At 34.0% G+C, this 9,621-nt stretch overlaps 2 long non-coding RNA genes across 2 annotated transcripts in view; both read right to left on the bottom strand.

Annotated features, from left to right (window-relative positions):
• Positions 1-2,479: 2,479 nt before the first annotated feature.
• The window catches only part of LOC310720913, a 94,242-nt gene continuing 87,100 nt past the window's right edge, over positions 2,480-9,621 (bottom strand). The window contains exon 4 of the long non-coding RNA XR_014531852.1: positions 2,480-2,738. This is a non-coding gene — a long non-coding RNA (uncharacterized lncRNA). The remainder of the gene's footprint in view (positions 2,739-9,621) is intronic.
• On the bottom strand, positions 5,669-9,596 carry LOC310720915. The gene is made up of 2 exons (XR_014531856.1): positions 8,815-9,596; positions 5,669-8,484 (listed from the first exon to the last, which is right to left on the bottom strand). It is a non-coding gene; the product is annotated as an uncharacterized lncRNA (long non-coding RNA).

Below are 9,621 nucleotides of genomic sequence, written 5' to 3' on the forward strand. Positions count from 1 at the left end.
TAAAACCAGCAGATTTTTTTTGTTTTTGGTACAAATATGTGTAATATATACAACAAAAAATTTTATAAAACAAATAAAATTGCTTTTTGATAATACACTTTACATACAATAAACTTATATATAATAAACTTAGAATAACATTTTTTAAACTATTTAAATCCAATAAACAACAGAAAAAAAAATATTTTATATTAAATATTTAATCTCACTTAGGTATAGTGTGCAGAATTAACAAACAAATGTAAGATGCTTGATGATGTCTGAAATGTAATTTAGCCTTGTCAAAAAGTACAGTGTCAGAAAAAGCATAAAATGTTCTTATTGCAAAATTCTAATTAAAAGCATCACTTTCAGTAGCTGCTTAAAAGTACTTGAATGGAAATGTCCACAATGTATATTAGAATGCTCAAAGAAGTCTAAAGTAAGAAATATACCTACACATAACATATTTTGATTGAATTAATTATGAAAAGTTATGAAGGTTATGGTAAGGTGTGGGATTAGCATATTATTCATAACTTTCATCAAACAATAATATAGAAATCCAATTTAAATTTTATATTTAGTTTTGTTCAGATTCTTTAAATCAGGTTTAAAATCACCAAACTGAGATAGTTTGTATCTGTCACTCATAATTCACAGCTCTAAATTGTTCAAATAAAATGTAGTGGTTTTTGTTAGCTTTTACATTTTTTTTTTTTTTATTAAAGTTAATGTTGGAATAGAAGGAAATGTTTGAATTGAAGAAATCCAAATAAATATGTATGAAATTGAAAGCTATGGCTTTTCTTTCTTTAGCAGAAATGTAACTGCATAACTGTACTAGCACACTATTTATTTTCAATTATATTCAACTATATTCAGATAAAGTACAAATCCCCTGAAAAAGTACCTAGAATTTCTGTAGTGATGAGCAATTACTTGAGTGAGTTCCACCTGTGATAAAGACAGTATGGAGAAATACAAGAATACAAGTCTAAGAAAGTCTAATATACAGTATTATTATGCCTGCTTTAGAGTTACCCAAGGCATCTTACCTACAAAAGCTTTAAAACAAATGTGTTGAATAAAGAACGTGAAAACAAGTGGTTCTCACAAATTGGAACATTCTTCATTTCTTTGGTCTGGAAACAAATAACTTATAGCTGATAGATATAATTTGGTTACATGTTCTGTAATGTGGTGAATGGTAACACAGTGTTGCAGCAGGAAGAGTTACAATCTTACAAGTTCACTGTTGTTAGTTTGATCCTAAGCTCAGGTTACTGTCTATGCTACAAGTTTTTTTGCTTTCAGATGAGCTTCCTGTCACCTCCAAAACACAACTTGAAATGATCTTTTATACAGTTATACAAAATATCACAAATTATATAACTTTATTGACTTATATATTTGTTTATATTGCATATACTCTAATCGACAGCATACTGTTGGTTTTCCATGTTAAGATCCAATGTAATTCTCTCAAATGAGAGTGTATGGGACAATAGTCCAAGGATGGATATCATATTGTACCAAATTGTGTGTTAAATTAATGAAACCTTTTTCTTAAGATCTTTCAGGGTAACCAAGGATACTTTATGGTTCCTTTCAAAACATAAAACTAGGTAATAATAATTTAAATTGGAGAAGAACAACCCATGCATGAAGAAGGAGAGAAAGGACAGTTTTGTGCGGTTGCATATAAATAAAACTGTAAAAAGGTTACATGGATTATAAGATCTAAATTACTGTAGCATTTCTATTTAAAATAAATACATTTGAATCAATTAGAATAAAATATAGTGGGAATTGTAACAGCATTTAGAAAAAGGCAGATATTGTTGTTCTTACTGGAAATAAACTCTTAGTGGATATGCAGTTTGTTCAAACAAGTATAAACTTTCAATTTGAAATAGCATCTCACATATTACGTTGATCAAAATCAAATTTTGATTAACACATTTATTGGCATTGGCAGTAAAGAAAAGCAATGAAGGAACAGGCTGTACCTCAGGAAAAAAACTTCTCAATAATGTTTAGTTAAAATACCAGAAATCGTGAAAATGGAGAGGTTTAGAGATTAAGGGGTGATTAGACCACAGGTGTGTGTGTGTGTAAATGTTCTTGCCTCGAAATAATGTTTAATTAAAAAGCAAAGTTTAAAATAAACCTTGGAAACAAAACAAAAAACAGTGGCCAGATTGAGATAGCTCAACTTTGAGGATTTGTGAAGAGATACTGATGGGACATCTGCTCACGACTGAACTGCATGAAGAATACGATGGCATGGGTGGCAGGCAATAGCTAGCTCAAAAAAAAGGATCCTGGTCAGATTGTGAAAACAATAAAGCTAGTCTGTCTCCAAAGCAGTTAAAAAAACAACAAGACTAGCAAGTGCTAAAAAGTGCATTTCATAGCACCTTAGGTTAATACACACACACACACACACACACACACACACACACACACACACACACACACAGACATACACACTGATTATTTATCTCTCTTCCTATTTATTGTTCGGCAACATCTTAAAGTGAGGTAAAGTGTTAGCAAATGATCTACTGTATGTTTCATCTCCGGCTAACTCTAAACTCTTCCTGTGCAGGTTTCTTTTCATGGGAGCTAATAAGCTTAGATCTGTCAGGTGCTCAGGTTTGGATCTCCGGCTCGGCCCACAGTAATCCTGGCTTTGATGATACACAGTGTGCTGAAAGGAAATGAAGAGTCTTGTGAAGGACCTAGCAGCCAGCCTAGACAGGAACAATGATACAAGCTCTGGGTCATTTTGATAGGGTTTAACATTTGCTGGTCCACTTTACAATGTTCACAATATTTAAATATTACTATATTAAGTACATAAGCATGCGCATATATGTATATGGCAAACCTGTATATAAGATGTTGTACAAGTTTTTCTCAGGCACACATATGCACACACACACACACACACACACACACACACACACACACACACACACACACACACACACACACACACACACACACACACACACACTTGCGTAGAGTAGGGCTAGAACTGACTCAATCAATACCGTCTCCACAGAGAGCAGCTGTTGGCCAGGATGTTGAGCAGCACTCTGCTGTCACTATGGCGACAGTGCCGGCTTCGACAGCTGGATGAGAATGGTGTATGTGCACACATATGAGTGAGTGTGTGTGTGTGTGTGTGTGTGTGTGTGTGTGTGTGTGTGTGTGTATGTGCATGTGCACTTGTGTGCATGTGTGTGTATGTGTTGATGATTAATCTGTGTGCACCACTTACCACTGCAGTGTATGTCCTCATCCCCCATGTGCCATATTGCTTCAGCGAGAACAGAAAGAGAAGCCAGAGCCTGTATAGGCTCTAAATGAATTTAGGGGTTGACATCGATCTAATCAGTTGCAACCTTGCATGCAGAAACTGCTGAACCAGCACCATGGTGTGTTCTGTGTTCTCTAAGGCAGCCTACATTATTTTGAAGCCATATTGTGGTGAAACGAATAATTCCTGTGTTTTTTGCTCATTTCCATTTAATTTATCAACAGCAGTGTTTTTGTATTTTCAAAATCTCATAATAAAAAATAAAAAAAAGGGCACATGCAGCAGGTAACAGGAAACAGCTGGTCATTTTAATAAACACTCAGCCTGGACAATGTTTGCTTAAATTATGTCTGTATTGTTTGTTCTGCAATGTCGTGAAACTGAGCAGCTTTGCTTTTAAAATAACTGCACTTGCTTAGATTATATTGAGAAACTATTGCTATTACAAAAATTCTTATAACATTATTGATAGATTAAAAAGAAAAAATATATGAATCAAAGGCAATAAAGAAGTAACATGAAAAAAAATTTCTGTCTTAAAGAAAAGTAAAATATAAATATAATTTAGTTTTATATTAACTTTTGCCCAATTTTGCTTACTTCTAAACCTCCAAGCAGCAAATAGGAGGTCCTACATAAAAGGCATTCGATACATACAGTAGAATATGTTTTTTTGTAGGGGTGTTGCGGCACATGTATTCGTACCAAAAGTTTTCGGTACAGGGCTTTCGGTTTGGTAAACGTGTACCAAATGCAATCCTTTTTACGTGTGGAAAATCTTTCAAATCTGAGTTGCCTCAGGAACATATTAAGTTTGTTTATTCTTTGCCTTGCACTTTGAGTGAATTTTTTAAACTATTATAATTAATAAAATTGGAAACATACACAACAATGCCAGAGGTATAAAAAAAACAATAAAGTTATGGCACTGTCACTGTGGCTACTCATTCCGTACCGGAAATGAGACTTGTTTTTAACATGTACGAAAACGCAAAGAATCTATAGCTCTAACATTAGCTGCTAAGCAGGAAGTGGCTAGCGGCTAATGCTAGCGCTATGGATTCTAGAGCGTTTTACATCCAGCAACAAGAAGTGAGGGGGTGAATGAATAAAGGCTTGTAGGAGTAAAGACATTTGTTAAAGTGTGCTGAAATAAGTAGAACAGTTAAGTAAATCATATCCTTAGAAAATTAACTAATAAATGTAAAACACACACACACACACACACACACACACACACACACACACACTTATATGCTCATCTTTACACCCAAATAGGGTGTAACAAATGTAAATTATTTAATTTCATTTTCTATTTTATTTAATTTGTGCCAATTTAATCAATAATAAAAAAAAGATTTTACATTAATTCGATTTATTCTATTTTATTCTTTAAATTTCTTTATAAAATATTATTTTATATATAATTTAACCAAGCAAATGTCGATAATCACAAATGTTAATAATAATAAACTGCATTAATATAAAATGGCAAGCAATTTTATGTTTTGCATTTCTTCATCTTTGCCCCACCAAAATTAAAACCGAACCATGACTTAAAAACTGAGGTTACACCCCTATTATACTGCTATTATTTATGTACACTATTTCTAATTTAAAAAAAGAACACTTCAAAAATGCAATCCACAGTAACATTAAATACACTGGAAACCTCATTACAGAACCATCATTACAAAATATGAACAATAAGCACTTCATTCTAAATGTTAAAAATAAAATAGATATGTAGATAAGTGGGGTCTCCATATGAGACACTTTAGACAAAGAAATTAGTCTTGGGATATGTTATATGTGTTTATTTTACAATTTTATATGTAAGGTCAATGGGGATATTTAGTACAATTTTATTGATGTAGCTATTAAGTTGTTGGAGTATGAGATTACTATAAGAATATATAAATACAGTAACTAATAATTTTTCTAATTCTATTTTATCTAATTGATGTTGTGTTCACTATGGTGTTTTCATTGTCTTGCCCTTGGACCGTCTCGAACCTGTGCCTAAATCATAAACATAAGTTACTTTGGTTAATGACTTGACTTGTGCAAATTCTTATAAATGTGCTTTTATGAAAGAGTTTAGTACGATTATTATAATTACTACATGAAAATTATAACGCTACAAAACAAGCCTCCCGATAAATGTAATGTTGATGATGTGTTCAATGCATGAATGTTGTAAAGATAAATCAGGATGTAACATCATTCGCTTTGACTAATTCAATATTGCTATTGTTTGGAAAGCATTTTAGTCATTTGATTTGAAATTTACTTGGTCAAACTAACAATTTTAACAATAACATTGTTATCTAAATACAATTAAATCATGTTGAAGGGTTTTTCTTTTTTTACTTGTATCAACCCTTTAATAACATTTGCTGTCTCATATAAATGTGTTTGTAATACAATTCTATATACAAGAAAATTACAGTTCAGAGGTAAACCATTACCAACTTTTCACAAGAAAATAAAAATTCTTATTAATCTGCTATGCCAAGAATGTGTTCAGGCACAGGTGTTGTTTTAGCTGGAGAGCTGAAGAACTTGGCCCACCATTAATCACTACTAACACAACAGAAAGGTCTATAAATCACCATATTCTCACAATGACTTAATGCTTTCGTTGTGATTAATTAATACACACACACTAATCATTATCTTATAACAGAATAATGGAAGTGTTGTTTATTTAAACAAATATTCAAGCTATGTGTCTATAACATATTGGTGCAGTGAAAAACCTTTAAGCTTGAAACTTAACAAAATACATTCTAAACATACATTACATATTGATAAAAGCTGTGTTATGAGCTGTAATTTTACTGTTCTAAAATAATGTTTTTTCCACAATTGGCACATTAGAAAATAATTGATTATTTTGGACAGTATTTGTATAATTAATGAACCAAAAACAAATTCTCCCCAAGCTTAAACAACACCACTGTGGGGTACGCGAGTTCATGTAATTCGGATTAGAGTTTAATTGAATTTATTTCGAAATAAGAAATTCATTGATATAGTATTTGAAAAAAGGCATGTCTCAAAATTCATTCAAGTACATAGTATGATCTAGAACAGGAGTGCACACCCTTTTTTAGCATGCGAGCTACTTATAAAATGCCCAAGTCAAAATGATCTACCTACTATAAAAATGCATAAATAAATATCTATTTTTAAAATGTTAAGCGATCTACCCACACTACCTTTGCGATCGACTGGTAGATCACGATCGACGTATTGGGCACCCCTGATCTAGAACATATGTACATTTAGATTTATGCCCTTAAACAGAACGACTAACAAATATCTCATGTATACAACTGAGGGTTAAGGGCCTTGCTCAGGGGCCCCAGAGTGATAGCTGGGATTTCAAGTCATGAAATCCAACATATTAGCCACTGAGCTAACACTTTCAAATGTTAACAAAATGCAGTTATTTAGGCCAGTAGAACGTGCTGTATAAAAGTTATTACAAAAAGATCCGAAATTTGCTGAACTTACATCATAATGTGTCTTCACCTAGATTGTACAACATTCATAACTGTAAATGATCTTTAATACTACTCCAAGACATTATTAAAATGTTTAAATTATTAAGTAATATACACAGTTAACAGCTGGATATTAACGTATATGATTCATTTTTCAGTAGGGATTAGTTCATGCATAAATGAATTATTAATTAATGAGTTAATGATGCTTAATCACTTTGTCATAATGATGAACCTCATTGTAAAGTCCTAACTAATTATTTACAGATTTTTACATTGTATTGATTCACAGCAATAGTAAGAAAAACACAGACACTTTTTAAACAATAATTGGATTAAACAAGAATTAAACAATTCTGGTAGTCAGTTTATTTCACAAATTTCAAAAAGATTCTTACAGGCAACTTACGTCAAAATCACTTCAAATCGAATGAGTAAAAGTAATAAATCTGAGAGGGTGAATGGGGAGAGGGATTAAGGGGTAAGGAAATACAGTGCAATGAGTGCATGGAGTAAGAAGGAGGGAGGGAGGTGTTTCGCCTCACATTCCACTATCATTTGCCCTCTTGAAAAAAAGAAGGAAGAAAAAAAAAGGGGGGGGGGTGTATGCCATACACACAGGGCTACTGTCTGGTTTCTATGGAAACCACAAGGCTATTATCGTACCTTGTCATTCATTATGAAAGGACTTTCGTTGATGGAGAGGGTGGGATAGAGGGGCGCAAAGGAGAGAGAGAGAGAGAGAGAGAGAGAGAGAGAGAGAGAGAGAGAGAGAGAGAGAGAGCGAGAGAGAGAGAGAGAGAGAGAGAGAGAGAGAGAGAGAGGAAACCTTTTCTGAGCTCACAGCTGGGATATGGTGGGAAAGAAGATTGTTGGAGCGAGAGGAGAACAGTTAAAAAGATTAGAGAATGAAATGATTTTACTGACTATAGCAAAGATTAAGTCAAGCAAACATTTCTTAAATAGTTAGACCATAGATGTATTTTCCCCCCTAATTCACTGATGTTTTAAAAAAGAGCTGGAGTTACTCCACTGCTGTAAAAAGAAAAGGGGCTCCTTTAATAAGACTCTGGAGATTTAACATACTATAGACTTGTCATTCTTTGTTCCTTCTTTGTAAATGCTGAACAGGTGGGCTTTGACCAGTCCCTCTCTTTTCTGGACGATGGAGGCCACGCTGCCTCCTGGGACGCTTGGTCCAACACACAAAAAGCCAAAAGGGTGAGGGAGAGAGAGTTATAAAGAAAGAAAGTGACAGATAACATAAGAGAGCAGGAGAAATAAAGGGAGCTGCAAAAGAAAAAAGAAAGGTTAGAAGAGAAAAGCACCTCCATAGACACACACCTATGCTTCAGTTGAGCAGACTGCACCATTTTATTCACTGTTTGCAAGAAAAGTTGAAATGTATAAAATGATATTGGGAAAAATTATGATCACTTAACCTGCTGCAAAATGTCCCAAAATTGTACATTTGCATTTGACATACCTTGTGAATTACAGTACATATACAGTAATGATTATAGGAATCAAAAGACAATTCTTATATCTTATTAAAGAGAAATATCACTTGGCACAGCAAATGCATACAGTTGATATACTCCTATACCTTCAGACGGTAATCTGAAACCTGAAACCTTTTAACACCATGCTCCACTAGTATACCTAAGTGACAGAAGATAATAAACCTGATTATTCCCATGTGTGAAGCATTAAAATGAGCATTTTTAAGCATTAGTACACAGCAGGAAAACATCATTTCCCTAATTGCTCTGTCTCTGCAGTGTTACATGCCACTTAATATCATCTCCTCAGAAAAAGCAAAGCTAATACTATTATACTATATTAAACTCCATAATATTGAGTGATTAACATGCTGTGAATTTCTCCGTCCCTTCCACACCAAACAACTAAATTCTTCAACTGCATTGAAATTTACATCAAAACTATGCCTGGTATAGAAGTGTCTCTAGTGGGATGTTTTGCATTGCTTACTGGTTTCACTCCTGGGACCAGGCTGTTGAAAATATTCCAGGTGTCTTTTAAGATAACCTGCTGTATTTATTCTACCCAGTTACTCTATTGTTTGCACGCCTACGCACACAGTGGGGCTCGTAGGGTGTTTGTCTGGCAGTAATGCCTGCAGAGGCTGGCTCGTCTCAGCTCTGCTCTGTAAAGTAGGGCAAAAGCCATTTGAGGACAGAGAGCGAGAGAGAGAGAGAGAGAGAGAGAGAGAGAGAGAGAGAGAGAGAGAGAGAGAGAGAGAGAGAGAGAGAGAGAGAGAGAGAGGGAATGAGCATGAGAGAAGGAGGGAGCGAGCAAGGGAGAAATAAAAAGAATGTGAACGAATGTGAGGATTAAATAGTTTAAACTGCAACCACGGTCCTGGATATTTCCAGCGATTTTTCGAGTGGGGTTCCACCCACTCAAACACACACCCGTGCACAGCAAGGGCATAAATAAACAACAAAACACACGTACGTCATTTTACAACAAGCTTTTTGTGGCTTACTTTTTTTTGTGGCTTTTTCAAGGTGGCTTTGAGGTGTACATCGATTCGATTCGCTGTACTCACTACTTAGTACTTCTACGTATTACACTGGATGACTCACTACCCGTTTTCCCGCCGTTTTTTTTTTTTTTTTCCTACAACAGTACAGCAATGACAAAGAAAATCCCAAATGCATTTAATGGTACGTTTTTTAAAATAATAATAGACAGACAACTGTGTTTTTTATCATAGATATTACAAATTGGTTTTGTAAAAAAATAAAAATAATAAATCGGATTGCATTGTGGGGG

The sequence above is a fragment of the Silurus aristotelis genome (genome assembly GCF_946808225.1).
Source record: "Silurus aristotelis genome assembly, chromosome: 26".
Taxonomy (NCBI): Eukaryota; Metazoa; Chordata; class Actinopteri; order Siluriformes; family Siluridae; genus Silurus; species Silurus aristotelis.